Source organism: Lactuca sativa, chromosome 2 (assembly GCF_002870075.4).
Source record: "Lactuca sativa cultivar Salinas chromosome 2, Lsat_Salinas_v11, whole genome shotgun sequence".
Taxonomy (NCBI): Eukaryota; Viridiplantae; Streptophyta; class Magnoliopsida; order Asterales; family Asteraceae; genus Lactuca; species Lactuca sativa.
In genome coordinates this window covers 102,428,328-102,435,728 of record NC_056624.2, presented here as the reverse complement: position 1 = coordinate 102,435,728, position 7,401 = coordinate 102,428,328, and positions in this window count along the sequence as shown.

The following is a 7,401-nucleotide window of genomic DNA, read 5'->3' as shown; positions in this document are numbered from 1 at the left end:
CCCTTGAATGTGTGAACCTTACCATCCATGTCGGTCTTCTTCTTGAAGATCCATTTGCACCCAATTATCTTACAACCTGGTACATTGTCAACCAAGTTCCAAACTTGATTGTCATACATGGACTGGATCTCGCTGTCTATTGCCTCTTTCCACTTAGCAAACTCAGGGCCCGCCCTGGGTTCCTGGTAGCAAATCGTTCAAGTAGCCTCTTAGCCACACCATTAAGTTATGGTGTCCTAGGAGGTGCTAAATGTGAAAAAATTCCACAATCCTTAAGATAGTCGTGGAACTCGATACTAAGATACTCACCACTTCTATCAGATCTGAGCATCTTTATCTTCCTGCCCAATTGATTCTCTACTTCTTGTTTAAACTCTTTGAACTTTTCAAAGGTCTCTGACTTATGCTTGATTAAGTAGATATAGCCATATCTGCTATAATCATTAGGAAAAGTCACATAGAAGCGATTTGCATCCCTTATGGTGGATCTAAAGGGCCCGCACACATCTGTGTGTATGAGATCCAGCAATCCTTCACCTCTTTCGCAAGTATCAGTGAAAGGTGATTTAGTTATCTTTCCAAGCAAACAAGACTCACATGTGTCATCGGACCTTAGGTCAAAATACTCCAACACTCCATCCTTTTGGAGTTGGGCAATGCGCTTCTTGTTGACATGTCCAAGACGACAATGCCACAAGCATGCCTTGTCTAGACCATTAGACGAATCAATATGCAACACACTATTTCCTAAGTTGTCTACAACCATCACAGTTTCATATACACCATTACAAGGAAATGCTTAAAAATAAAAAATACCATTAAAATAAGCATTTATAGAACCACTTTCATTAATAAATGAATATCTAAAGCGTTGCATGTACAAACCATGAAAACAAATAATATTCCTCATCATTTATGACAAGTAGCAACAATTTTTCAAATCTAAACATAATCCACTACTAAGCTCTAAAGAATAAACATCGGTCTTGGTAACAGGTGACGATCACCAATTGCCCATTATCAGGATCATCTTCCCAAGATCCACATTCCTACTTTCTTTTAGTCCCTGCAAGTCAAAGCCAATATGAATACCACATCCTGTATCTAGGACCCAAGAATTAGAATGTGATGAATTTTTAAATAAAATTGTATAAATACCTGTCGAGGTAGGCTTGATCTTGCCCTCCTTTACGTCCTGCAAGTACTTGGGGCAACTTCGTTTCCAATGCCTCTTTTCATGGCACTAGAAGCACGTTGCTTCTTTTGGATCTAAGGAAGGAGGGGCAGAAGTAGATTTTCCTTTGGATCCACTTCAAAAAGATCCATCATGAGACTTTCCCGTCTAGTTCTTTGAGGGCGCTTTCCTCTTTTTCCCTTTTTCTTGTCCAATAGCCAGGACTGGGACAATAGCAGGAGTGGATTCAACACCTTTTCCTTTTAATCCACTTTCAACAATTCTTAACAACCCTTAAAGTATGCTCAGGTTGACTTCCTCTTTGCTCAGATGATAAGCCATCTTGAACTGATCATATCAAGGAAGGAAAGAGTGTAAGACTATGTCAATAGCCAGCTCTTCATCAAAGTTCACGTTAATATTGAGAAACTGATCCACATACCTCTGCATCCTTTACAGGTGAGTCGTGATGGAATCTCCATCATTTATCTTATTTGTTATGAGTGATGTGACTATCTCGCACCTCTCTTGACGTGCTCTTTGATGGTACTTATCCATCAAGTCCTGGCACATCTCGTAAGGCCAATAGTCCTCATAGAACCGTTGCAGCTTAGGAGTCATAGTGGCCACCATAATGCATGAAACTTTGTTAGCATCCTCGTATCGGGCCCTATACTCAGCTATTTCTTCAGGAGTAGCTTTGGTTTCATCTATCTCGACCAGCTCTTTATCGAGAACATCTTCCTTGTCCTCGTAATGCAAGGTCATTCGGATGTTTCTGATCTAATCATTGAAATTGGATCCATAGAATGTGACCCTCGCACAAATTTTCAAGAGCAAGAATGAGTTCGAGGAGTTGTTGTTGTTGTTGTTAGAGTTTGATCCAGAAGCGTTGTTTGTGTCAAACATCTGAAAAAAGAAGAAGAACAAGTTTTTTATTAGATATGAAATCCTTAGTATAACACCCAAAATGAAATATTAAAGTTGGGACCCAACACAATAATTCACAATTCAGAAAAGGGATGGTGTAATCCAATTGCAAGTTATATGAAGGTAGGTAAATGACGATTTACCAATTTCACCATGAAAATTGTAATTTTTTTAAATGAATAGGATTTAAATGAAATGAAATTCCTAGATCTTTTGAGCTTAATTGAACTATTCAGTGGCATGTTTAATCTCGATTATGCCCTTCAAATTTGTGACTGGGATACCGAGGATCACAAATAAGGTGTGACTAACAATGCAAATCAGCTTGGTATACTCGATGTCATTTACCACATAATCAATGTGCCAATTAACCCCACATGCTCCATTGATATATGATACTTTATGAGTTACCCATTTCCACCCTTTGTTAGTCCAATTTAGTGTGTCGGTTAACCACACACGCTCCACTAACGACTTGACAAAGTGTAATGTGCAATTTCATGGATTAGCATCAAATTCACATTTTCCTACAGTAAATAAGATTGGGAATTTTATAAAACATTTAGTTACTTTATATAGATCATTATACTTATTAATGCGAGTTTAATGTCATATCCTACCTATTCGGCTAACGCCCCTCCACTAGTCAAGAGTGCGGTGAGTAAGAGTGAATACCCAATGACGGTCATTTTATAGGCCGCTTCCTTAAACACCCCTTATAGACCAGCTTCGTGAATGAGGCCTACTAACGGTAAGACTGACCTTTTTCTTATACATACATATATATATATATATATATATATATATATATACATATATATATATATATATATATATATATATATATATATATGTATATATATATATATATATATATATATATATATATATATAATCTTTTAATTATATAATAGTATAAGGGTGTAATTTAAACTTTTAAAATACTAGGGTTTTAGAATTTAAGATTTGAAAATTAAATTTTAAATTCCGAAACCAAAGGGGTATTTTTTTAACTTTTCAAAAATACTAGATCAAAGTTTAAATAATTAAATTAATAAAATATATTTGTCTTTATCTTAAAATTTGACTATATCTCTTAATTTGATAAGAATATACATTTACCTTTTCAGTAAATTCAATTTTAGGCATTAAAACGAATTATGGTAATTATCCTTATTAAATCAATATTTGAAAATCGAAAAATCAGCCAACTGACGAGTCAACTCTTTGATTCAGGCAATCAACTCGTCGAGTTGGCCTAACTCGTCGAGTTTATCATAGGAATCATCAAGTTTGATGAACAAATTGACGAATCTTTTCACTCCTCCTTTGGAAAATTCACATATGCATCAAATACAATTGAAAACATCCTAGTCTCTGATACCACTGATAGGTTTTGAGCATTTCTATATCCTATGTGAACGTCCAACCCTAATTGCTTTGGATCTAAGTTTTTCACTAGTTAAACATGCAATTGAATACCAAAGCAATAAACCCCAGATCTAGCATACAATTTTCGAAATCCATATGAAATTAGGGTTTAGATGTTACCTTGCTTGTTATCTAGTAATAACAAGTGTTCCTTGTAGATCCTTGACTTTGAAAACTTAGTGCCCCAAATGTTGCACCTCTAATGGATTTACAAACACCACTAGCAAAGGATGAGAGGAAAGAGGAGGACCAAAACTTCGGCTAAGGTTTCAGTAAGTAAGAATGAGCCAAAAATCTAAGCCTATGGGTTCCTTATATAGTTGAGCCTGCTAGGGTTTTTCAGGTGGAAACCTTAATCTGTTGTTTAAGGCATAAGCAACCCATAGACCTCTTACCAGTAGGCCTTGGACGAAATCTATAGGGCCTCCCTATAGGATTTCGTCCACTCCAAATTAAGGAGTCCGTCAGCCCTTTTTTAAAACTATCAATGATTTGCAAAACAGCCTTTGTTCCTTTAATCAGTTCCTTTAATCCTAAAATTAATTCCAAATTAATTTCTTATTAAATAGTAATTAAATAATATGATTTCCAATTAATAAATTTTTCTCATAATACATTAATAAATCATTCATTAACCTCTCTCTCCAAAATTCATCATGTTAAGTTGCTAAGGTGAAGGCAACCCAAAAGGACCATGCTACTATCAAATCCAGTACATACCAATTATGGTTATGGGATTAGACAACTAATCTAACAAAATTTGGAAAAAAAAAATTGATTTCAGCAAAATGAAATCGATTTCAGCAATATTTTAATGATAAATTAGAAAAAAAAATACCAAAAGGATACACCAATTTCAAAAAAAAAGTACCTGGAGGATAAATCAATTTTAGAAAAACTAATTTTGTAACACCCTGTTCCGAATCGTTTCCTAATACGGGGTGGTGGACCTGATGACCGAGTATCATTAGGCATAGTGCCTTTGAGTAAAAGAGATTTAGACCTATTTTGGTGTGGTTAATGTAATTTAAATGATCCGGGAGTTATGTTTGTGTTTTGGAGCCAAGGGGTATTTCGGTAAACTGTCAGTTCGGGCTTTTATGGAAATTGGATTTTAGTTTGGGAAGTTTTAAGGAAAGTATGGGTTGATAAAATCGTAGAGCTTCTCGTTACCTCTTCATGGATATAAGGATAGTCGGAAATGGACTTATAACAAAGAAGTTATGGCCTTCGAAAGATTCGTGGTTTTAGGGTTAAAGCAAGTATGTGGGGTGTACACATGTGTATGCATAGCGTACTAGTGCTAAGGCAGTATTCGGCAAATACAATGGTGTACATTGGGTTTATTAAGCATTTTGGTCGCAAATGTTCTTTGGAGTACACATAACGTACAAGAATTACGCATGACGTACTCTAGTCAGACCCAAACCCTATTTTAGTGTCTAGGACCCTATTTAAGCTCATTATCTCATCACCTAACCCTAATATCTTTAGCCTCTATCCCTCTAAACCCAAGAATCGAAACCCTAGCCCCCATTTGAGTGGTTTTTAAGCTTTTGGTGGTATTTCATGCTTTTTGGTGTTCATTGAATAAGAAGGAACTTCTTAGAGAACTGTCGGATTGCTTGAAGCTTTTTGAACCAGGGTTATTGCATCATGATCCACATTTTGGTGGTATAAGGTTTCTATGGTGATGATCTTATATGTTACATCTAGCGCATGGAGTATTTTATGCATTTTGGAGTCTTTTGTGATAAATATGGGTTTTTGATCTACTCCAGAAGTAATGGGTGCTAGATCTTAGCTCCATTCAGTCCCAAGGTTCATAAAAATGCAAGATTTATGGTGTATTTTGCTCCATGCAAGCAGTAAGACCTTTTTTAAGTCCTTATTGAGCTTTCAAGTCCTTATTTGCCTTGCAAGCATGTAAAGTTGCCAACTTTATTTGATAACTAGTCTTATAGAATCAGATCTGAGAGTTTGGTACTTTGTCTTAACCGCTTAAGGGATTTTTGGAGTGAAAAGGTGGTTGGAGGGGTACGAGGGGCGAACTTAAGAGTACACTTAGCGTAATTCTGAGTTTGTGCATTATGGACTTGTACAGTATGCTTCAAGGGCGAGTACGTCGGGAGTACTATTCTGGTACGCTAGGCATACTCCATAGTTTGCGATTTTGGTCTATTAGAAAATTTGGGCCTTGTTGGGCCATTGGACTTTTGACTTTAGGCCATGGATGGGCTTAGGGTTTTCTTGGATGTAGCTCCATGTTGGTTTTGGGCCCAATCGGGTTATTGGGACGTAATGGGCTTTTGTTGCCTTTGATTTGGGCTTTGGATTTCCATTTTGGGTTTTTGGTTTTTTATGCATTTTGGTTGGGCCTTGGTTATGGAACAAGTAAGAAAAGGGTAAAATGGTCTTTTACCCTGTAGGAAGTTGGTTTGTGGAGAGAGCCTCAGATTTTTGGTTATCGGGTTAATTATTTGATTAAGATTGTATTATTGTTAGTTGGTTCGAGGTTATCCGGTTCTACGACCGAGCCGTTATTTGATTATCAACAGATTGAGGTAAGTCTTCTCACCATATCCATGGATCGAAGGCACCAATGTCAGCACATTACTTGTTATGTGGAATGCTAGTTGTATTTTTGATACTTGCTTGGAAGACCTTGGGGTAGCCTATAGCACTTGGATGTCAGACCATGGGGACAACCCATGGCATTACAAGGAAACACCATGGGGGTAGCACATGAAACTTGGATGTCAAACCATGGGGGTAGCCTATGGCATTTCAGGGAAAAGACCATGAGGGCAGCCTATGGTAAATGTATATTTGGTATGTAGTATTTTGGGGAACTCACTAAGTGTTGCACTTACAGTTTTATGGTTATGTTGTCTGGTACTTCCGGTTCGAAAAGGAAGTGCCCATCTTGATCGCAGCTCATCCACCCGCGCTTCCACATTTTGATGATTTTGGGATTTTACTCTAATAATTCTATTCTTATAAACTACTTTTGAATATTTAGAAAAAGGATATTGAATGTTGACTTAAAGCTAATTAATGTTTTGGTTAAATTAAAAAATAAAATTTTTACCTCATAATTTTAGGATGTTACAAGTTGGTATCAGAGCCTTGGTTTAAAGGATTTAGGCACACTCACAGGTGTGACTAAACTCAAACTGAGGAATTGGTAATTTTTCTTAAAAAAGAAAATGAGTTCTAAAAAGATTTTTGTAAAAGGAAAGAAATTTCTAAAAGGAATTTTGTAAAGAGAAAGCGGGTGTGACGCGTGCAATTGACCGAGCTCAAGTAAGTAATTCCTAAGATACCCATATATGTTTGTTATGATTATATGCTATGAGAATTGCATGCTACGATGAGGCTAGGGATACTTTCAGGAATTGCATGATAGACTGGCCTAATATATGATGCCTTGTAGCATAGGAAGCATTGGATGCTATGCTAGATTGGGAATATGTATTGATATTAGTAATTGCTAAGCGTATGCTTTAAAATTTGTATATGAATAGGATCATATAGCCCTAGAATGGCTTATTTGGCCTTATTTCCTGTTCCTTGTTTGGTTGTGGTCCCAAGGTAGAGTCTTTTATTTGACAGTGTATTTGATCCTATATTGTGTATAATTTGCATGCATAAGGCAACTAGCAACCAAAATGGAAGTTCCTAGCATGAGTTGTAGTATGTGAGTTTGAATGTTATTTTGTTGTTCTATGGATTGGAGTGATAATGCATGAATGTTGCATGTTTTGTGCTTTGTGGAACTCTAAGTGATTTGAGTTAAATATTGAAGGGTCTAGTTTATGGTTTGGGCTAGGCTATTTGATGTATAGGTATTAATGGGTCTTTTG